A 25,280-nucleotide genomic window follows, 5' to 3' on the forward strand; every position below is an offset into this window, starting at 1 on the left:
AATTTTAAAACCTGGTAACCGAATCGAAAGCCAAATCCGGTCACCGTGAAAACCGGTGGTCAAATCCGGTGAACAGTGGTTACCGGAGGGCAAATCCGGTTACCAGCAGCACATTACACCGCCGCGAAGTTTCAACGCTGCAAGTAACCGGTGGCGAAATCCGGTTACTGCTGCTGGTAACCGGAGTCCAAATCCGATTACCAGCACCGGTAACTGGATTTGGTCGCCGGTTGCCAGCAGCGGTAACCGGGTTTCGCCGCCGGTTACCTGCATTTCATTAAATAAAAAAAAACGAAACAGAAAAAAAAAATTCAGAAACTCGAAACACACCTCCTTGCCACCCATTATGCCGCCGCTGCCGCCGGTACTTGAATCCGCGCCGCCTCCACCACCGCAATTAGAGCCGCCGCCGCAGCTACTGCCTAAAGTGGCCCTGCTTTTGGTTGTTTGTGGAGGTTGTGTGGTAAAGATGGATGATTGAGATAAAAAAAAATTATTAACTTTAGAGTGAAAATATAAGGGTGAAAAAATAAGGGTGAAAATTGGGTTAGGGTTTACTAAGGGTAAAATTGTCAACTTGCTTCAAATGATGGCGATGATGATAAAAATGGACGGCGGTATTTAGCATTCCACTTATTATTTGCTATTTTTTTTTTAATGTTTTTTAATGTATTAAATCGAACATTTCCACTAACATTATTATTAGTCATTACAAGTCTACTAAATAGAAAATCGTCACAAAAGCACATCAATTCCTAACTAATTTTGTATAATGATATATTTTAAAATTTGACAAACATATTACATCTCACGATCCGGGAGTTTGAGCCCCGAAACGTTGGCGCGCTCTAGCCTTTTGGCGGCAAGAACGCTAGCCTTGAGTGGAAGAGGGGCTTGTGAGCACAAAGCAACACAAAGCGGCAATTAATCACAAGACTACTCGCGCCTATTTAGGCGACGGGGTGCGGTTGGTCGAGGCTTGTGACGGCTGATACCTTAAGGCGGGCACAAGCGGGTTCGAACCACGAGTTCTTAGTGCATCAATTTGGGTTGGAGGGGAGCTAATATGCAAGTAAGACACAATATCTATAAAGGTCTAACAACAAACAAGGCAATACTTGGTAGAAGGCTTAAGATTTTATTTTCGTAATTTTGCGAATTTTGAAACTTTTTTCTAGTTTTTAAATTTTTAAGGCAATTACATTTACTTAATGACTGATTTCATTTAGTTTTACTAACTTTTCATTTACTTTTTAGAAATGAAACTGGAAATCACTTTGTAAAGTTGAAATATTACAAAAATATCATTAATCACATGGGAAGCATGTTGACCGTCTGATTACATGATCTAAGAGCCTAGATTAGTTCCTAGTTCTTATTATAGCCTTGGTTCTCATTATAATTTGGTTATTATAATCTTGGTTCTCATTATAACTCAATGGGAAGATACGAGTGTAGGAGTTTATAGGTACTAATTGCGGAAAAACATGAATCATATTCATACAGTACCTAATCCCAAGATCTACTGCATAACACATAAAGAACATATAATTGTACCTTTGAAGCGTGATTCCATATTCGATCGAGCAAGAACAATGGGAAATAAAGAATCCCAAGTGTGATTCCTCTACTTGGTCCACGGGCACAAGTTAAACCTCCACTAATGCTAGTTAGTCGTGATTGAACGCTTCAATCAACCTTCAACGGAGAAGAGAGACACGAGCTAACCACGAACCACCACGACGAACACCATGAGCCACCACGATGGGGCGCTGCACGTACGGACATGAGGGGAGAAGGGAGGGCTGTGAGTGAGGAGAGTGTTTAGGGTTTTTGGGACTTGGTTGCTTGTTTCACAATTCACTGAATGTTCATTGTTATATTCAACCCTAGGCATGGATCTTATTTATAGATCATATCTCTAAATAAGAGTCAATGTCAAGCCCAAACGCCTTATCCTAAACACACTACTCTAGCCCAACACTCTACATGGTATGTCATAATCTCATGAGGCCCATTAATGGGCCTCTTACTTGTTTAACCCAATACCCTTGTTGTGTGACCTCATAGGATCCATTCTATTGGGCTTTGGACTATTTAACTAGCCCAAAGATCATTTGTCATATCTAGCAACAAACAATGACGACCCAAATGAACGAACTTATTAACTCCATAATAGTGTTCCTTGATATATCTAGTAATTACACTTATCGAAGACGTAACTCCTTCAACGAGCCTGTCACGTGTCGTCATGACTAGTAGGCTGGAAATCCCTGACCCAACCCGATAACCCGAACGAACCCGACCCGAAGTTACTGAGAGAAACCCAAACCCGACCCGATCCGAACTCGAATAACCCGAATTCGACCCGATTTGACCAAAATTTCATATTTCGTAATAATACTAAGTTTTACACTATTTTTTATTGTTTCAAAGCATAACCCGAAATCTGACTCAAACTTGACCTATTGACCCGAATTGCCACCCCTAATGACTAGGAAAACGATGTGGTGCTATAGGGAATATTTCAAGCATCCCACACTTGAACCCCACTATAGACACCTAAATGTGTCTACTCAAAAACCAAATCCAGTGATGAATACTTTTCACATCGCTTGATTATCGAATGAGGTGAAAGTGTGAAAAGTCTTTTGATGCGGTCGTTTTAATAAAATATTTCTTTCTGTTTTCGAAAATCTTCCCTATTTCTTAAAATAGCTGTGACACCTAATTGTGTCTCCCCAAAAACCAAACCCAGTGATGAATATCTTTCACATCATTTGATTATCAAACGAGGTGGAATGTGAAAAGTCTTGTGATGCGGTTGTTTTAATAAGAATACTTCTTACTATTTTTGAAAATATTTCTTTTCTTACTCTGTTTATGAAAACGAACAATCAAATTTAGTTTGGTCCATGATAAGGGTACAATAATGGTGTAGTTTGATGGGGTTTGAAAAGAACTTTCCAACGATATATTATAAGCACATTTCCGATAAATAATGAGGAAGTTATGACCAAAATACTAAATTGGGCCCAAACTGAATTTTACCTACAACCCAATGATCATGTGGAGAGTCCAAAGGTTTAATACCATTCCTAAACTAATTAGGATTTATTATAAGCTTCTATAAGTTTCTTAAAGATTTTAATTATCCTTTTTGAAAAGATAAGATCAAAGAATTCAGGATTGAATAAAACTTCTCTTTTTAAAAAACCTTGTTTAGTGCGAAATGGAATATGTTTAGATATTATATTTGTGCCTCATAATTTTTATCCCAATCTTATATGGTTGGATAGATCTTGAAATTATCTTTCCAATGATATATTATAATATTAATTGCGAGCTATAACGAAAAAGATATGAAAGGAATACGAAACACTATCCAAAACTGACACCCTTACACTATTTTAGCCATATCTTTTTATCTAAATAAGATTTTAAATTGATTTTAATTGGGTTAGAAATTAGACTTCAAGAGCTTTCCAAAGAACTGTCCCAGCACCAAACGACAAAGCCTGTCGCCATGCGTGATTCCTGTCGTTTTGCGGCAGACTCTGTAACGCACGACAGCTCTGCGACAGAACCAATTTTATTCCGATTCAAATTCTAAATCCTTTTTATCATTTCCGGACTATTTTCTCTATAAATAGGGGTCGTATTTCCCCGTTTTTGAGGAACAATCATTCACAATCATCTTTCTATTCTCTCTCTCTAAAAGCTGGAAGCTTATTCTTTCTCCCTCTTTCTAAACCTTCCCTCTTACAACATTTCGCATTCACAATTTCTAGACACACCTTACCAAGTTTGAAGTTGCCTTTTCACCCTAGATGTGTAAGGTTGATAATTTATGAGGGTTTGGTCCCAAATCTCTATTTTAATTATTTAATTTAATTGTTTGATTTAATATTTTCCTTGAAGTTACTAACGTGTGAATTTTGTTATTAGAAAGAGATCAAGGCATCCAAGTAACAAATTTAATTACTTTGTTATTCTTTTGATATAGAAACCATGCTTTAATTATTTTAATTCCTAGTATCATGTTAGGATGCTTTTATTGCTTCCTAGTATCATGTTTAGGGTATTAACTATTATTTCTAATATCATGTATGTTTCTAGTATCATGTTTAGGTTGCTTCCTTCTCTTTCTAATATTTTGTTAGTATCATGTTAGGGATAAAGCTTTGATCTTTATTGTTTAGTGATATGCTAGGTTGTTATTAATTTTGTTAGTACCATTCCTAGGATCTTGCTAATATTATCATGCTTTATTGAATATTAATATGATGATTTGTTATTGTTGTTTGATGTTGTTATTGTTATTGCTTGATCACGCCTTTTATGCATGTTTAAAGGGAATTTGTACTTGTAATCACGCTTAATAAGATAATTAATAATCTTGTTTAGGCTAATATGATTATAATTCAAGTGATCGCCAATAATAGATTTGTTTGTGCATTAATATTCAACCAACATAGATAAGCAGGTTTAGGATTAATATATTGATTGTATGTTAGTAATTAAAAAAGCGATGAATATGAGAAGAATAAATTAGAGGCCTATTATTAGGACAAGTTCAATCTCTTTTGGGTTTGATTTTTACCTTTATCCCTGAATATCCAATCATGGTTCCAGACCACTATGGAGTTAGTGATCTCATGGATCGTGATGGGGTGTAACCTTCACCCTGTGAACGGTTTACAAGTTCCTAAAACTTTGTTGACTCGAATGAACAATACAAGAGGGGGGGTGAATTGTATTGTGGAGGAACTAGGGTAATTTTTGCGGAATTCTTAAAGAAACTTAAACAAAAACTTTAAAGTGCAAGAGAGATTTTACGTGGAAAACTTCTTGGCCCTAATCAAGAAGAAAAACCACGACCACAAGGGATTTTAAACTCAACTCTTAATAATAATAGGGCAAACAACCTATTACAAATTAAGACTCTAAACTCAAGTTCCTCAACGAACTTAAGTTCCCCCTCAACTGATCCCTCAATCAGTTAAGCTCTCGAATCTCTCTCTTTCTCCTTGCTTCACTCAAAGCAATTACACACTCTAGAGTTTACCCAAACTCTACCCCAATACAACTCAAGATAAAACTTCTAAGATTCTAAGTACAAAGACACTCAAGGACTTAAGTGGATTTTTGACTCTTTTAGAAAAGCTAAGAATTGTAATGCTCAAGTGTGCTTTTCAAAACAGAAAACTAATCCTATTTATACAGGAGGAAAGCAGTTGAAAACCTTACGTTTGCCTTAACTCCCACTACACCACAACTTCCATGAAATAAGTAAGTGCAGTTCGTGGATGCTTGGGCAGCAAGCTGAAGCACACAATAAGGAAGTGGTTCCTTTATTTTCTCAACCTCCTTGACCAAGTAAAAAGCTGTTTTAAAAATAGTTTTACCAAGTCAGATTTTCCAAAATGTTAGGATAAAATCAGAACAGAAAATCTTTTAATAAATAAGATATTTTTACTTAAAAGATAATTTTCCGAAATAAAATTAAATCTTGTTAAAATAAGGAAAATAAAATCTTTATAAACTGAAATTAAATCCACTTAAATCCTATCAATTAACAATGTACTTAACATATATACAAGGAGCCTAAAATAAATAATAAAGATACAATAGACTCCTTGGAACACAGTGAAGCTTCGACTCTGGAGCTTCAGTTCCTCACTCAAGGAACTTGGCTTCTGATTGTCTTCTATGCTCATCCACAGCTCATCCTTAGACCTTGTTCCATGCTCCATTCTTACTCTAGAACTTCGTTGCATATAAGAACCTGTCAAGTACATCAAAGCTAATAGACAAAAGTTAAAGCCCTTATGGGTTTGCTTAGGTTCCTTGAGTCATCATCAAAACTTAAGATCAAAAATATTCCCCCTTTTTGATGAATGAAAAATCTAAGCAAACTCACAAAATAAAATTAAAAGACAATCACAAAAAGAAAAAAAAAACTTTAAAACGAAAATGAACTAGCAACAATTAAACCAGGAACTGAATGAAAGATATAGTTATACCTTCTATTTTAAATGGATGGAGAGCTTGTCAACAATTGAGTTTGCCTTTCTTTTCCCCCTTTTGGCGTTCATCAAAATTAATGCACACAAAGATACATATCTAAACACAGCACCATGATAATGGTTTGTGTCCAAAGCAAAGAACAAAGCACATATAGGCAAAAATAGTATGCAAATAGTCATAAAGTAATCAAGCATCATCCATAAAAACAAACTAATGTTCCTCCAGAACATCAAAATCAAAAGAAAATACCCTGTTTTAAGTGTTTACAGACCAAAAGAAGCAAAATGAAACAAAGTTCAATCCAGACCAAGTTCAAAGATAAGCAAAGACAGACAGACAGAAACAAAGTTAGGCTTCTGGGGCAGATGATGGATGCTCTTCTCCTGCATTTACTTCTTCAATGACCAGATCCTCCAGTTTCTTCAGAAGATCAGCTTGGCCTTGTAATATGGTCGAAGTGCTCTGCTGCATGATGGTGGTGAGTTCTTTGGAGGCATGCAACAGGTCTCCTACCACCTTCTCTAATGCTTCAATCCTCTGAATCAGACCAGGTTGAGCATCAACAAGCCTTTGCACTGTATCCTTGAGAGATCTCAATTGCAAAGTAGAGCTAACAGAACCAAGACCAGTCAAACTCATTCCTTCACCAGCTTGAACTGTGGTTTCTTCAAATGTGCCCTGTTCCCCCTGAACAAAAGTTTTCTCTTCTCCCAAACCCTTTTCTTCACACAAATTCACTATAGTAGTGGATTCTGCCTTGTCCTTCCCCTTTGGCCTAAAAGCTAACCTTGTACTCTTCCTCTTTCCAGCACTGAGAGTGCTCTTTGCAGGCACTAATAACACTTCTTTTTCTTTCTTTTCTCCCTCTCCCTCACTTTCTTCCTCCTCCAACCATCTGTCCAACTCCTCTTCTTCTAATTTCTTCACACTTCTCTCATCTTGCTTAGGTTTAGGGAGAAATTTAGTGAGAAATTGGGTGACTCCATCAACAACAGTCAGGTTTCTGGCTTCAAGAGTTCTAGGTTGCACGTAGTGGTTTGTTTTAAGCTTGAGGCTTTCATAGTTAGTCATGGAGATACCACAACTTTCAAGAAGGGTAATTAGCAAATTTGCATATCCAACCTTCAAATGGTTCGCTAGGCAGTGACTGAGGTGTTGGATCATCAAGGAAGGAAAGTTTATTTGTATTTTGTTTTCAAGGCAGTACATAAGGACAGCATCAAGATGATTTGCCTCATGTCTATGCTGGGTTCTAGGGACTATTGCCAAGTGAACAAAAATAAAGAGTAGCTTTTGTATAGGTGAAAACAGATTATGGTTGGTTCGAACTTTGGAAACTTTACCCCCAATTGATTCAACAATTTTTTCAATAGGAACACCTTCAACCTTTAATTCAGTTTCTCCTTTAAAATACTCATCAAAACCCTCATTAGGAGTTCCAAACACAGCAGCTAAATCATCAGCATCAAAACTAATTTTCTTGTTTTTAACTCTACTTGTACACACACCATTCACATTCCTAAAATTTGCACAAAATTCTTTTAACGGAGCATGAGCAATCACATTGTCATAACATTCACTAAACAACTTAACCCAATTTTGAGCTTCAAGTATATCAAGAAGTTCAGAATACTTACACGACTCACACCACTTTAGGTTAATGCAGAAACCAGCGATGAAACGTTCAGAGCTTGCTTCAAGTCTCTTGACAGCAGGAGATTTCGATTTTTCCCCCTGAATCGGTTCACCAAGTTCCTCGTAGTCCAATTCTTCTTCAATTGCTAACTTCCTCTTTTTCGAATCACTCCGAGCCATAGGTTTGTTTTGAGGGTTTTCAATGGGGGCTTGAGTTGAGGTATCAGTCTCAATTTCCATGGGCGATTCTTTTTGAATTTTTGGTGATATTTCCATGGGAATTGGAGAAGAATCACTAAAGATGAGAGTGTATTTTACGGAGTAAGGTGGTGAGGAACAGTGGTTAGGGTTTGGTTTCATTTTATAGTGGGGTGAATTTTGAGAGTTGAAATAGGTCGGTGGAATAGTGTAGAAGGTGAATTTAATGTGGTAGGTGTCGATTGAAGGGATATGGTAAAATACTTCTCACTTGGTCAGATTGAGATGATTTGACAAGTTAGTCTAGATTAATTGTTTGATCAGAGGCTTAGAATTAAATACGAAGGTTCTAGGGTATTTGAATAAAGAATTTTAACAGATGGATTTGAATTTAAAAAGATAGATATTTTAAGGATAATTCAAATCAGAAGATAAGATTTTCAAGAAGATAAAATTAATTAACTGACTTAGCTAATTAATTAGAGAAAGGATAAAAATGGAATCTTATGAAAAACTTTGGAGGAACTTGGAACAAATCAACATAGTTTGTTAATATTATCGATAAGCTAAATACAATTATTTCTTCACATACAGCCACAATCCAATATGTAATTCCATACATTCTAATTCTCAGGACTATGCTTTCACATATTCATATTGTGCAAGATACATATAATTCATGCATGATTGACTTTTACCTTGGGGGAACTTGAGGTCTTCTTAACTCAATTGTATCATACCAAGTTCCATACGCATCTTTTCAAATTTATCCCTGCTCAAAGGCTTAGTAAGAATGTCAGCAATTTGATTTTCAGTATCACAAAAATCTAACTTAATTAAGCCTTTTTCCACATTATCCTTAAGAAAATGATGCCTTATGTGAATATGCTTCACACGAGAATGATGAACTAGATCTTTTGAAATACATATAGCACTCGTATTATCACAGTAAATAGGAATGCAATCATACTTCATACCATAATCTCTTAATTGTTGTTTAATCCAAAGAACTTGGGAACAACAAGCAGCAGCAGCCACATATTCAGCTTCAACAGTTGACAAGGCCACTGTGTTCTGTTTCTTGGATCCCCAAGAAACTAGGCATGGCCCGAGAAACTGAATCATTCCTGAAGTGCTCTTCCTATTCACCAAATCTCCTGCATAGTCAGCATCTGCAAAACCTTTTAAATCAAAAGTATCACTTCTAGGATAGAAGAGACAAAGATGGTCAGTTCCTTTGAGATATCGTAGGATCCTTTTTACTGCTGTAAGATGTGACTCCTTAGGAATAGATTGAAACCTTGCACATAAGCCAACACTAAATGCAATATCAGGTCTGCTAGCAGTTAAGTATAAAAGGGATCCAATCATACCTATGTATTTGGTTTGATCTACACTAGTTCCTTGTAAATCTTCATCTAACCTTGTGCCTGTTCCCATTGGTGTATGGTTGGTCTTTGCTTGGTCAAGGTTATATTTCTTCAGTAGTTCCTTGACATACTTTTGTTGGTGAATTGCAATACCTCTTTCTGTTTGTTTGATTTGTAGTCCAAGAAAGAAGTTGAGTTCCCCCATCATGCTCATCTCAAATTCACCACTCATTAGTTCAACAAAGTACTTGCACAGGTTTTCGTTAGTTGCCCCAAAAATAATATCATCAACATATATTTGAACAACTAGTAAGTCAGTTCCTTCAGATTTTAAAAACAAAGTTTTGTCTACTTTACCTCTTTTAAAATCATTTTGAAGAAGGAACTTAGAGAGCCTTTCATACCAAGCTCTAGGTGCTTGTTTCATCCCATAAAGAGCTTTATCAAGCTTAAAGACATGATTAGGAAATTGGGGATTTTCAAAACCAGGAGGTTGTTCCACAAACACCTCTTCTTCAAGAAAACCATTTAAGAAAGCACACTTAAAATCCATTTGATATATTTTGAAACCCATAAAAGAGGCAAAAGTAATTAACATTCTAATGGCTTCTAACCTAGCAACAGGAGCAAAAGTTTCTTCAAAGTCAATACCTTCTTGATGATTGTAGCCCTTCACAACAAGTCTTGCCTTGTTTCTTACAATTGTTCCATATTCATCCAGTTTGTTCCTGAATACCCACTTGAGCCCTATAACCTTTTTGTGTTTAGGTTTTTCTTCAAGATGCCAGACCTTGTTCCTCTCGAACTCATTGAGTTCATCTTGCATGGCAATTATCCAGTCAGCATCCTTTAGTGCTTTATCATGGTTCCTTGGCTCAATAATGGATAGGAAGGCTTGAAAGGCACAGAAGTTCCTCATCTGTGATCTGGTCTGAGTTCCTCTACCAATATCACTTATAATAAGGTCTGTTGGATGAGAGCCTTGATATTTGAATGGCTTTGGTTGAAATTCTCTGGCAGGAACTCCTATTTGAGGTACTTCTTCTTCAGTTTCTTCTGCATTTTCCTCGTTGCCATATTCTCCATGATCTTGTTCCTCCGGGGTTTCTTGATTAGGAACTTCAGCATTTTCTTGATGTTCTTGCTCAGGTTCCTCTCTTACTTCCTTGGTTTGCTTGGAGGATTCTTCCTCTTCTTCCTTGTCTCTAATCATACCAATTTCATAATCATTATTGTCTTGTTCCTGCACATTCATAAACATATTAGATTCATCAAATATCACATGAATGCTTTCTTCTACACACAATGTATTTTTATTGTAAACTCTGTAAGCTTTGCTATTTGATGCATAACCAAGGAACACAGCTTCATCACTTCTTTCATCAAATTTTCCTATGTTTCTTTTTCCATTATTATGAACAAAGCACCTGCATCAAAAAGCTCGAAAGTGAGAAATATTGGGTTTCCTGCCCTTAAACAGTTCATAAGGGGTCTTATTGATGATTGGTCTCATCATAACTCTGTTAATAATATAACATGCAGTATTAATAGCTTCAGCCCAGAAGTTCCTTGGAAGACCACTTGCTATGAGCATAGTTCTTGCCATGTCTTCTAGAGTCCTGTTCTTCCTTTCAACAACTCCATTCTGTTGAGGAGTTCTTGGGGCTGAAAAGTTATATCGGAACCATGGCAATTAGGATTTCAAGACGCAGCAACAGTAGATAGAAATAGACCTTCTTTAAAGGATCCATGCCATTTTCTTTGCAAAAGACATCGAATCTTGAATTCTCAAACTCAGTTTCATGATCTGATCGAATGTGGATAATTTGATTTCCACTTGACTTTTGTACTCTTTTGGCAAAGGACACAAATTCATCAAAAGTTTCATCTTTGCTAGACAGAAAAATCACCCAAGTAAATCTAGAAAAATCATCAATAATAACTAAAACATATTTCTTTCCACTTCTACTTTGAACACGCATGGGACCACACAAATCCATATGAATTAGCTCCAATGGCTTTGTGGTGCTGACCATGTTTTTGCTTTTGAAAGAAGACCTGACTTGCTTACCTCTCACACATGCATCACAGATATGTTGTATGAGGAACTTGACTGAGGGAAGCCCTATAACCAAGTTCCTTGCTCTAAGTTTATCCATGAGTGAGAAGCTAGCATGTCCAAAACGTTTATGCCATAATAAAGGATCATCATTAATGGCACTCAAGCAGGTAAGGTTGTTCCTTGGAACAGAATTTAGATCCACAATGTATGTGTTCCCTTTTCTAGTTCTTTCAAGAACAACCCTTCCTGTTTTATCATTAATGATGTTGCATGAATTAGAGGTAAAACTTACAGAGTTTCCTTTATCACAAAATTGTGATATGCTCAGCAAATTGTGCATCAAACCCTCGACCAAAAGTACATTTTCTATTGAATGAGAACTGGACCTTCCTACTTTTCCTTTAGCAATTACTTCACCCTTTTTGTTGTCTCCAAAGGTCACAGTTCCTCCTGGATAGGCCTCTAGTGAGAGAAACTTTGATTTATCTCCTGTCATATGCTTTGAACAACCACTGTCGAGGTACCACGTGTTGTTCCCCCTCACTAGGACCTGCAAAAGAACTTATTGGTTAGATTCAGGAACCCAGGTTTCCTTGGGTTCCTTGGACGTTGAAGTAATATCAGATTTCTTTACCCAAACTTGCCTAACATTCTTGCTAACAGACTGTTCCTTCTTGTTGCAGGTAACAATAAGATGACCAGTTTTACCACAGAAGATACATACTTTATAACTAGGCAGGTCTACATATTTTTTCTTGCCCTTATGTTTAGAACGTATGAATCCTAGACCTTCAGTTCTTTTGGTTTGAGCATTCTCAATCCACTTAGGAATTCCAAACTGACTAATGCTTCTTTCTTTTCGAAGCTCTAGTTCTTTCTCCAATTTTGCCTTTTCAATTCTTAACTCGTCAAGATTATATTTTAATTTTTCAAAATCCTCATTAAATTTAGGCAAAGATTCAGAGGAGGAACTTGGAGACACTTCAGCACTGGCAAGTTTATATTGAGTTAGTTCTACATTAACCATGATATTTTCAAACTTGAGTTTCTCATTCATTTCTTTTAAGAGAAGATTCTTGTCAAAAAGTTCAAAAAATCTACTCTGAACATCAGTTCGTTGATTCTCAATCCACGTACTGTGTTCCTTGCAGACTTTGAGAGCTCTTTGACATTCACCTAGACGAATACTAGTGTGAGTCCAGTCATCTTCCAATTCAAACACTAAATCAATGAGAGCATCTTTAGTATAAGTCTTAAGCACATTTGGATCAAGGAATACCTCTTTAGCAAGCTCATCATTGTAAGCCTTTTCATCACGTTTGGCCATCAGACACAGATGAGTTGTTTCTTCTTCAGGTTGTTCCTCTTCATCCTCACTTTCAGAATCTCCCCATGCAGCAATCATAGCCTTCCTAATGTCTGTTTTGTTGAAAGGAGTTTTGTTATAGTTGCTCTTAACTTGTTCCTTTGCCTTCCCTTTACCTTTCTCTGTATCCCAAAGTGGACACTCACGAATAAAGTGTTCTAGAGATCCACATTTGTGACAACCAGAGTCAGCTTTTGAAGTAGAGGGTTTCTTGGTGAAGTTCCTTGACTTGTTGTTTCGGTTGAACATTCTTTTGAACCTTCTCACCAGCATAGCAGCCTCTTCTTCATCGACTTCAGAGTCTTCTTGATCTCCAGCTTTGAGAGCCAAGCCTTTTCCTCGGTTTCCTTCACTGTTGCTTGTTCCTAGGTGCAACTCATGAGTCATGAGGGAACCAGCAAGTTGCTCAATATTGAACTTTGTGAAGTCCTTTGTTTCTTGTAAGGCTAAGCTCTCCATCTCTCATCTTGAGGGAGGCTTCTTAGAACTTTTCTGACCTGCTCATCAATAGGGATTTGCTTTCCAAGAGAAACAAGCTCATTAATAATGTTAGTAAATCTAGTTAACATTTCCTGAATTGATTCTTTTGGTTGCATTTCAAACCGTTCATACTTTGACATAAGCAAGTCAATTTTAGAGCGTTTCACTTCGTTAGTTCCTTCATGAGTAACTTGAAGTAAATCCCAAATTTCTTTAGCACTTTTACAACCCATAACACGGTTGTGTTCATGGGGTCCAAGACCACAATGAAGTAATTTAACGGCAAGTGCATTAATTTCCATTTTCTCAAAATATTCCTTATCAAATTCAGACATGGGTTTAGGTACTACCTCATTTTCACCAGTAGTTTTGGTAATTTCGAAATCACCAAATTCGATCACTCTCCAAACCTGGTAGTTGTCGGCTTTGATAAAAATCTCCATCCTGTTCTTCCAATAGGTGTAGAATTTCCCATTGAACATAGGAGGACGCTGCGTAGAGTAACCTTCTTCTAGTTTCTCATGATTGTTCATCTTGATTCCAGGAACTTAACTCGTCAGGGTTTCCTGATTTCTTCGAGGAACTAGCTCTGATACCAATTGTTGACTCGAATGAACAATACAAAAGGGGGGGTGAATTGTATTGTGGAGGAACTAGGGTAATTTTTGCGGAATTCTTAAAGAAACTTAAACAAAAACTTTAAAGTGCAAGAGAGATTTTACGTGGAAAACTTCTTGGCCCTAATCAAGAAGAAAAACCACGACCACAAGGGATTTTAAACTCAACTCTTAATAATAATAGGGCAAACAACCTATTACAAATTAAGACTCTAAACTCAAGTTCCTCAACGAACTTAAGTTCCCCCTCAACTGATCCCTCAATCAGTTAAGCTCTCGAATCTCTCTCTTTCTCCTTGCTTCACTCAAAGCAATTACACACTCTAGAGTTTACCCAAACTCTACCCCAATACAACTCAAGATAAAACTTCTAAGATTCTAAGTACAAAGACACTCAAGGACTTAAGTGGATTTTTGACTCTTTTAGAAAAGCTAAGAATTGTAATGCTCAAGTGTGCTTTTCAAAACAGAAAACTAATCCTATTTATACAGGAGGAAAGCAGTTGAAAACCTTACGTTTGCCTTAACTCCCACTACACCACAACTTCCATGAAATAAGTAAGTGCAGTTCGTGGATGCTTGGGCAGCAAGCTGAAGCACACAATAAGGAAGTGGTTCCTTTATTTTCTCAACCTCCTTGACCAAGTAAAAAGCTGTTTTAAAAATAGTTTTACCAAGTCAGATTTTCCAAAATGTTAGGATAAAATCAGAACAGAAAATCTTTTAATAAATAAGATATTTTTACTTAAAAGATAATTTTCCGAAATAAAATTAAATCTTGTTAAAATAAGGAAAATAAAATCTTTATAAACTGAAATTAAATCCACTTAAATCCTATCAATTAACAATGTACTTAACATATATACAAGGAGCCTAAAATAAATAATAAAGATACAATAGACTCCTTGGAACACAGTGAAGCTTCGACTCTGGAGCTTCAGTTCCTCACTCAAGGAACTTGGCTTCTGATTGTCTTCTATGCTCATCCACAGCTCATCCTTAGACCTTGTTCCATGCTCCATTCTGACTCTAGAACTTCGTTGCATATAAGAACCTGTCAAGTACATCAAAGCTAATAGACAAAAGTTAAAGCCCTTATGGGTTTGCTTAGGTTCCTTGAGTCATCATCAAAACTCAAGATCAACAAACTTGTTAGTGACTCTTTTGCTCTAGCTTCATTCCCTTTGGACGCCACCATGCTTAAGTGTATGATTAGAGTGGGGCTCAATTATGGGTTGCTTGAAATATTCCCTACAGTTTTTTGGCGACTCCGTTAGGGAAGATTTCTATTTTAATTCCTAAAATTTATTTTGGCAATAATTTAGAATGAGTGGATGAGACTCGAAAAGTTCTAAGTATTCATGTGCGTAATTTTGATTGACATTATTAACATATGCATAAAAAAGGTCCACATTGGATATACCATCCGTAATGCGTAAAAAACATAGGATTTTTACACGTAGGAAATTTGGGAAATATCTTTCACAACTAGGATCGAAAAAACGCTACAAAAAATCGGAAAATTCAAAGAACAGAAAGTTGCTGAGGCATGTAGGAACCGGCGCCGAGAAAACAGAAACCATGCGATGGCTCTGTCGCTGCGCAACAGAAATGTCGTTTGGTGATAGAGCTATCTTATGGCGACAGGCCCTGTTGTCTTGCGCCATGTTCTTCCAATACCGAGCCAGAAACCTACCTTCTTTGTTTCGACCAATTCTAGTACTTTTCGCTCGGTTCTACTTCCTGATTGAGTTTTCTTCACTTTTCTGAACCCATATGTGTTCTACATATGGCCATAACCCTCTGGGAATTCACGCTCCATCTACCCAATTGAACGCTCATGGCAACGACGGGTACATCCGAGTTTGTTGAATTCACCAAACCGTGGAAGCGAGTTTAACTCGCGGGATCCCATACACTCGCGCCAACCCTTCCAAAGGTAAGACTTCCGCACGGTGCATCCAGACTCATAACCATGGACCCTCTTTGACTAACCCTTATCCTTGAACTTTAGAGAACTAGAGCCATGGTTAGGTTGCAAACTTATTGCATCGATCACATTGTGACTATTTGACTACTTGTACATTCTTTGCTTGTGCATAACCTACATGTGATTCTAACCGTTTTGTTTGACTTGTAATTATATATATGCTTAACAAACTAACCAATTACTAAAAGACTTTACTAAATTAATTAATTAATTAATTAATATGAGTAATTAAAGTCTAAATAAATTGATCAAACCTAACTTAGTACGACTATAGGCTTGTACTTTTAGAGTATAATACTGAAAATAGACCCGGACTGATGCTCCAGTAATGACGCAAAGTTTATGATTGTGGCGCGACACACTAGTGTTTGGCGCAATGCGACAACTCTATCGTTTCGCGCTGGGTTCTGTTATGTGGTGCCAGTTCTGTTGCTTCGGCGACAGTCCAGTTTTATGCTCGAGTCTTCACGCTGAGTCTAATTAATCAATTTAGTGTAACTAGTTTATTAATGGCGAAAGTCATGTCTAGTCCTTAATTGAGTTTCGTCACATGGTCTAGCCACATGGTCATGACACGAGCCAAACATGTCACTTACACCCACTAGTCTTAGCACACACTTTGACCATGTCTTAGGTTCATGCATGTTGTTCCTTCCGTCATTTGAGTGGGGGGTCCACTCTATTCCTAAATTTTTCCATATCTCTCCACCTACATCGTCTTTCCACTCTCCACATACATGTTGAATTGAGTTTGAGTCAAATAATTAACAAAAAGTATCCCCAACCTCCCTTTCCACAGCACTTGGTCAAGAAGAGAAGGTCGGGTAATCAAGGACAACACTTTCATCCAAGTACTACTTTTTGATAAACCGATCCGTCAAAAGAGAAAGGCTAAGAGGATAATGGCAACTCAAGAAGAAGCCAATCAACTTAGGCAAAACTTAGCCAATGTAACTAAAATGATGAAGAGGCTCTTCAAGTCAATGATCCTGCGAGACAGCAACAGATGCAACGAATGGAGGAAAGTTTGAACAAGCTCTCCAATGACTACAAGTAGGGCTGTACACCGGTCCAAAACCGGACCGGACCTGACCCGGACCTGAATGGACCGGGACCTGAATCCTTGATTTTTAAGGACCGGAGACCGGACCTGAATCAACAGGTCCGGTTCCGGTCCAGACCTGAAAAATCAGGTCCGGTCCGGGTTTGGACCTGAATAGACCTGATTATTTTATTTTTTTTTTTTGATTTTTTTTAAATAATATGAAAGTGCTGACCTGTTTAGACCTGTTTGGACCTGTTTAGACCTGTTTGGACCTATTTAGACCTGATTGGACCTGTTTAGACCTGTTATGGACCTATTTAGACTTATTAAATAAAAAAAAGTAGTTTTACCGGTTTCAGGTCCGGACATGAAATTTCCGGGTTTTACCCGGACCGGACCGGGACCGGACCTGAATCTACAGGTCCGGATCAGGTCCGGTCCCAACAGGTCCGGTTCAGGTCGGTTTTCAGGTCCGAGCTAGTTTTTGTACACCCCTAACTACAAGTTCCAGGGCATTAGCTCACAAGGGGTCTCGGTGGACAAGGAGCTTCTTCTGCAGAAGTTCAATGCCAATGACATCCCTAGGTTAAAACCTACTGACAATCCTTATTTCCACTTAAGAGCTTTTGAAACCATAATGAACATTAAGGGGATTGGTAGGAAAGTCTGTCACTCTTTGTTTTCTTTATCTCTTGAAATCATTTGCCAACAATGGTTCTTTTCTCTCGATAAAGAGAAGATCTCTACTTAGGATGGAATAGTAAACGCTTTCATTGATAGATGCAAATGTAACATTCAAGTTGAAATTGACCACAGACAACTTGAAATGCTAAAGCAAAAGGAAAACGAAGGGTTCACCTCTTTCTTTAACAAGTGGAGGGAAATTTCCACTAATATGGTCAAAGTCCCTACTGCAAAGGAGTCTGTAAGGATGTTCATCAAGAACCTCCAAGAAAAGTATTTAAAGCACTTGAAATAACAACACAACTTCAATACTTTCATGGCTGTCTATGATATAGGCATTGACATAGAAGACGATCTTTTGAAAGTTGATAGTGCAAAAGGAAAGAAGAACAACCATCATTTTTCTTCCTCTCCCACTAATGAAGTGCACGCTACAAACAACTCTAAACAACGAATCCAAAGGTTGAAAAGAGTGTTCACTCCACTTGGTATAAGTTACGAGACAACCTTCGAAAAGCTACACCACAAAGGACTAGTCATGCCTATAGGATAGTTCCAGAAGCCAAGCCACCTAAGTGGGATCCTGATAAACACTGCAAATATCACCAAGGAAAAGGTCATGACACTGAGGAATGTTGGAAACTCAAAGAAACTATACAAGACTTGATCGATAACAATAATACTTCCGCGATTCTAGCCATCATAGAAGATCAAACACTAGTGGAAAAATAGCTATCCGTAACGGGCAAAAATAGCCTATCCGTAACGGGCAAGGGGCGTTACGAATGCGGCCGTTACAGATAAGCTATGTTATTTGTAACGGGCGCTGCCTATTACGAATAACGAGTTATTTGTAACGGTCATTTTAACTGCCCGTTACAAATAACCCCGTTATTCTTAACGGGCATTTAAAATGCCCATTACGAATACAATTGAAGCCAAATTTTTTTTATAAAAAAAAAAAAAAAAAAAAAAAAAAGAAGTAGCAGGGGAAACTTGCTACCTGGTATGCTGATAATCCTTTTTTTTTAAGGAAAAGGGAAATTCATATTACTTAATTAATCAAATCAACATTATTCAAAAAAAAAATAATAATAAAAAATAATCAAATCAACAAGTTCAGGGGAGTTATAGAAACTGCTCTAACAAGGTAACCCCAACAATTACAAAATATAAAATAAAAGCATGCTCTACTTAAGTTCCATAGATACGATTACATAAAGTGAGAGGTATGTTCCTCAAAGCCTGTAGCCTAGATGCAGCTCTCCACCATATCAATTTCGTAGGCATTCTTGGCGCAATCCGGAATGGTGTTGTGCTTGATAATATCCCCCTCCATATCAATTGCCATTTGTGCATTGTTATTCGAATAATATCAGCTCCGCTTTCCGCAATTTTCATGACCTGCCAGTAAAAGTGAGGAAAAAAGACCGGCTAGCCCGCAAATAACCATAAACTGTGACATTCCTGTCACATTTCTTGTCTAGCTGCACTCTATCCGGTGGAGTGACATCTTCAAAACGGTCTGCTAGCACATAAGGATGAGCAGTTCGCCAAGACAATGGATGAAATTTCATAACAGAGCTGAACATCCAGAGAAAAGAGCCTATAGAATCAACTGTCAACATATGCAGATGCCCAGATATACATATATAGGTTCCATCCAGAACAAAAGAAGCATTACCTGATTTGCGTGCCTCATTCCTAGTGAATTTAATTCATCCATAGCCGCTGAATATATACGCTGTCCTCTAAAGTACAATTGTGCTCCCTCTACAGAAAAAAAATAAATGCATTGAATTGAAGTATAAGGAAACAAGAATCACAGTAACTTTGACAATGCAAATATTGCTGACAGAAAAAAGTAATTAGTATTAATTAATAGGCTAGAATTATGTTGTGTTTTAATGATATCCTCGATTTCTTTCAGTAAAATAAACCATGGTTTAACAAACCTTATGCTGGATATCCCCACTGAACGAGCCACCATCACAATAGCGAATTTTTACTCGGTTCTAATTGTAAAAATCTGCAGAAACCACTAACCCATTAATGAAGTAAAATTAGTCCATTGATAGAACAGAAATCCAATAGAAAACAATAAGCAAAGAATAAGGAAGAAATAACAAGTAAATGAACAAACACATACCGGGATTCTCGGAACGCTTATTGCTGAGTAATCTTGAAAACTTCTCCATATACTTTGAGGAACCATGACGTGTTTTCTTTCTATACACGCAATTTCTTATTGTATCACACCATCCTCCACCCTGTTATCATCTCAAGTGACAAAATCAGTACTGCAGCCAACAAGGGGGAAATTGATTCCAACTTGTGGAGCATGCCAGCTGAAGAGTAGCAATGCCAACAATATTTCGCTAAATATTCAAGTTTTTTCACGGACCTCAAGTTGAACAAGCCAACTGTTTGCCCCTTATCCAAATCCACAGTGAAGATGGTATCCCAGCAATGATCCATCCAAGCAGACTACACATTGAGATCAATTAGGTGCTTTATATGGAGCTATTATGGCTGTCTAATGAGAGCAATGACAGTGTCTAATATATGAAGTGTAATGCTTGGACCATAGATAAAAGTGTCAGACTCGGGTATGGATTTGAGAGTGACATGAAAAGATCTCAACTTGAAGTCTTTAAGATATGTGGACACCAATACTAGTGCCCAAAGTTATGATATAGAGATCTACATTTTTCTGTTATGCATCATTAAAACAGTGTTTATTGACTGAAATTGAAGTGTCCATAGTCCATACACATTCTTATATATGAGTGTCAAGTAGCCAGCATGAGCACTTGAGCTAAAATGTAGATTTACAATCTAAAATGCAATTGCAATCCGAATCAAGTACATAGGAGAAAATCATATTTATAAAGTGAACTCTTCAGGAATTAGACAACACACAACACACTAAACTCTAACAAATATATAGTCCCTTCACAAACATGGAGCTAGTCATAAAACTCAAATTGCACAGCAAATTTAACATCTTTATAAAGCTACTTTCCAAAAAATACATCTGGTTCATCTTGCAAAGGCAATAATGTACAAATGCGTGCAGGGCCGTCCTAACCAAATTAGGGGCCCTGTGCTAATTTTCAATTTTGCCCCCCATATATATAATATATTCACAGTTTCAAACTACAACTAATATACACTTCAATACAATCATCGCATAGTAATTTTTCTATAAAATTAAACACCAATTCTAATTGCATTTTGCTGTACAGACAAACAGTTTAGTGGCATCCCAATACAACTTCTAATTTTTCTTTATCAATTGGTAGAGCAATAAAATACTTATGCATACTATTTTACACAGTAGTACAATACATAATTATAAATCCACTTGCATTTAGAAATACAGAGTATAATAAATCCCAAAAAATACAACTAAAAAAGATTTGTAGAACTCTATTAAAAATAAATTAAAGACCATAAAAATGTTAATAAAATTTCAAAAGACAAAGCCATAGAAAATTAAATTCCAAAAATTATATAAAAAATACAGAAACATGAAAACCATATAAGGATATAACCCATTAAGTCGCAAATCAATTAACACAAATAAACAATAAAAATAATTACAGAGTAGTGATCGAAGTTACCAAGTATCTGGAATTTGGTAATTAGAACGAAGTTTGAAACTAATAGTTTGTATTAATTGGAGTTTAAGTCCTCCACTTTGATGAATTCATCTTCATAACTTTTTTTTGTTTCTTACTCAATCGAGTGTAATAGCAAAGAAATTTAGCATTAAATTACCTCATTGACGATTCGTTAGCAGAAGAGGGAGAAGGCTGAGAGTTTTTCATACAGAAGGAAGAAGAAGAGAGTAATTATCATTAATTTAAATTAAGGAAAATGGAAAATTGCTTAATTTACATTAATGAGAGAGAATTAAAATATCTTAATTAGTGCAGTCAAAAGAGAAAAATTACAATGAATAATTAAATACAGTCTAAATTACAAAGAAGCATTTTTTTTTTTTTATAAAAATAGCAAAGCAGATTTTGGGGCCCTCTTGAATGAGGGGCCCTGTGCTATTGGGCTGCTTGCACAGCCCAATAGCCGGCCCTGAATGCGTGTAATTAGGACCAAATCTAAGCAGCTTAACTATAACTAGCATAACAAATCCTTAGACTTATACATTGAAGCTCTCGGAAGCTAAACAATATTTTTGGCGTATAGAAAGTCACAAAAGACAATGATATAAACGAGATTCGATCTCGAAAAGTCAGCATCCAATCTAAGAAGACATTACACATCAATGAATTGAGCATGCATGCAAACTACTTGAACTAAAACAATGACAAATCAGTCATGCAATAAAAAATCAAATGCTTACATTTATCAAATAAATACTAACAAAAGCATATTAACTGACAAATAGAAACAAAGCTATAATTCAAAAGACAAAAAAAAAAAAAAAAAAAAAAAAAAAAAAAAAAAAAAAAAGGTAATAGTTATGAAAATAATAGAGAAATGAAGAGCAGTGAGTACTAGTAGGGGTGAGCAAAAATTCAGGGTACCCTGATATGGAACCGAAACCTGTTCGGAACTGCAGGTTCCAAACCCGAAACCTGTTGATCAGGTTCCGGTTCCGGGTAATAAAATTAGGAACCTGTTGCAACAGGTTCCGGTTCCGAGTAATAAAATTTTGGATCTAGAACCTGTAGGGTACCCTGTTAGTACAGGTTCCCTATAGGGTACATGAAACCGGAACCTATATGGTATTAAAAATTCTAGACAATTAGTGTTGGTTTGTTATATTTGAAGTACTATACTAAAGTTGTAAGATTTTATTGTGATCATCTATTTTAAAAAAAAAAAAAATTGTCACAATTTATCAAGTAACTATTAAACTTACTTTGACAGACAGGGTACCCTGTCTGACAGGGTACCCTGTTTAGGAACCGGAACCTGCGGAACCTGCAGGTTCCGGTTCCGGTTCTCAATTCTTAGGAACCTGTTGCAACAGGTTCCGGTTCCGGTTCCTATTTTTAGGAACCTGTTGCAACAGGTTCCGGTTCCGGGTCCTGATATTTTTACAGGGTACCCTGCTACGCTCACCCCTAAGTACTAGATTAACTCAAGGCAAGAGGCGATACAAGGATTTGAACATAATTCACTACAATAAAATGGTCATTAGAGCAAATATGCAGATATTTCGAAGGATAAGGCCAAAGTCAGCTAACATTAGCTCATCTGTAAAGGCATAGATCAAAACCAATCCAGAATATTATAATTTTCACCATATCAAACTTGTGGAGCTCATCCAATGAACAGGATTAACTTAACATATTATCTATACCAATATTAGACATGATAGAACAATAATCTAATAAATATATTCAAAGTGTTTGAAGGACTAACATTGCAATATCTTAACATATTATCTGTTATCATCAGTTTTAGGGACTAACATATATAGTAACATTTCATTAGCTTCTATCAACTACTGAAAATCGATCTACTAGTGATTAAATTAACAAGCGATCATTAACAGCTACAAGGAATAGACATAATTCACATAAAATAAGCCTTTTATTCATCGATACCTAGAGATGAAAATAGTAGAACAAATTTGACACATACTGACAAGTGGAAAACTAGGTCGTTATCTAAGTGGAAAACTAGGTCGTTATCTAATCTTCCCTCGGTCAAACACAATTTATAAAATCCTAAACCAACCTAATACAAGTATAGGTAAGTATAGGGTCGAACCCAAATGAGTTATTTGGTGTTAACTTTAGCCTAAATCAAGCTATTTCGGAGAATGTAGTGAGAAAATGGTTGGTATTATGGTAGCAAAATTAGACTAATCAAGTAATTCAATAAGCTAAATACTAGGAATATAGGTTCCACATGCTAGTTCAATAATCGTGCTAATCGATAATTTCTTCGTTTGATTCAAGCATTGCAAAGGACAAACAATAGTAGCAATCAAGAGAGTTCAAGAGCTATCTCCTATAGGCCAAGCTAGGGGTCACTATGAATGGCTAATCGAGGAAATTCACAATCAAACTCAATCAATTAAAGAAATTCTCAAATCGATGGGTCATGTCACTAAGAATTACAATGCAATCTAGATTAATCTTATAGGTTGATCATTCCTAATCTAATTAATCACATGCAAAACTATGTCAACCAATTTAATTGCAACAATTCAATCAATCAAAGATCATCAACTAGCACAAATTATCAATCAAGCATGCTTCCCCTTCTCCCTAGCAACTAATCTACTCACTAATCATGGTGTAACTCAAGAACAAATCACTAGAATTAGCATTGATCATCATTCTAAATCAAAATCAAGAGAAAACAATATCAACTACAATATCCAATTCAAATCCAAGCAATTCAAACAATCAAAGATGAAACTAAATCAATCAAATAAAGAGATGAACTAGAAGAAGAAATTTTACTAACATTAATGATTGAAAATGAAAAAATCCAAGCACAATTGATCCAATGTTGAAATACAAATCCAATACCAAGAACTTCTCTCTAACTTCTCTCTCTAAAACTAAGCTAATGAAAATTATCTAAAAGTTATCTTCAAAAAGGAATTACAAGTGTATTTATAGGCAAAGAAGGAAAACGGGATCCCCGCGCCCTCTCTAATAAACCTCGCGCCCACGGAAAAATAGGTACGGAACCCATAACAAACTCCGCGGGCTTTCAGGGCAACACCCGCGCCCGCGGATCTTCAAGCCCGCGCCCGCGGCAAAAGCACGGCAAATCCCCTACTCCCAAAGGGTGATTAGAGGGTCGCGGTCTCTCTGGTATGGAGCAGACTCTCCAGACTACCCGCGCCCGCGGAGAGTACCTGGTCGAATTTTGCCAATTTGGTGCATACGAGCCCGCGCCCGCGACCTTCAGTACCTGCGCCCGCGGCAAACTGGCAGGGCTTGATGCCCTCTCCAAGGCCTTTCCAAGCCCTCTCCATGCCGTCTCTAAGCCCTCTCCAAGCCGATTACTTCCTCCTTGCTTAGTCAATATAGCCCATCTTGATCCCCTTGCAAAGACAAATCCTAGGTACCTACAAGAACAAACAACGGAAAGGAATAAAAGGGAAAAAGAACCAAATAAAATGAAAACACGAAGAAAACACGAAAAACACAAGGAAAGAAAGAAAGAAAGGAATTAAAGGAAAAAGGACCAAAAATAAGATAAGAAAGCATAAAAAGGAGATGAAATCATCCTAAAAGACTACCCTATGAGTGCCATAAATGACACTCATCACATACCCAAATCCAAATCAAAGGCAACCTCTAAAGTTCTTTTTTTTTTAAAAAAAAAAAAAATCAGAAACTGGTGATTCAGATCAATGAAAGGATTGAAAAATGCAAGTCATACGCTTAACAGAACCCTAGAATTGATCGATTTCATTAAAGAACTCGAAGAGCCCTAGAATTAATCAACATGCCATATATTATTCGTTTAGACATACAAAGGATAATCGAACCATAAAAATGCCAAAAATGAATCAAATACAAATTGCATGTTGAAAAAAATAAAGCAAATTAGAATTCACAAGAATATATTCAAGAATTTAACAATTAGATGCCTAAAAATCAATTATAGAAGAGGAAAAAACAATTAAAGGACTTCTTACCTCACGATCTAAAATGGTTGAAGTTTTAGGCAAAGATATCCCAAAGATCTTCACTTGTTGTTAAGGGGAAGATTGATAGAGGAGAGGAGAGAGGGCCTGACCGCTGGTGAATGAGAGAAATAGGTCGGTGAATGACGGGGAGGAGTGGAGAGGAGAGAAGAGAG

At 36.8% G+C, this 25,280-nt stretch overlaps 1 long non-coding RNA gene across 1 annotated transcript; it reads right to left on the reverse strand.

Annotated features, from left to right (window-relative positions):
• Positions 1-18,423: 18,423 nt before the first annotated feature.
• On the reverse strand, positions 18,424-19,946 carry LOC145569234 (uncharacterized). The gene is made up of 5 exons (XR_014096078.1): positions 19,882-19,946; positions 19,627-19,747; positions 19,433-19,506; positions 19,162-19,250; positions 18,424-19,083 (listed from the first exon to the last, which is right to left on the reverse strand). It is a non-coding gene; the product is annotated as an uncharacterized LOC145569234 (long non-coding RNA).
• Positions 19,947-25,280: the final 5,334 nt, after the last annotated feature.

Source organism: Chenopodium album, chromosome 1 (genome assembly GCF_948465745.1).
Source record: "Chenopodium album chromosome 1, dcCheAlbu1.1, whole genome shotgun sequence".
Lineage (NCBI taxonomy): Eukaryota > Viridiplantae > Streptophyta > Magnoliopsida > Caryophyllales > Amaranthaceae > Chenopodium > Chenopodium album.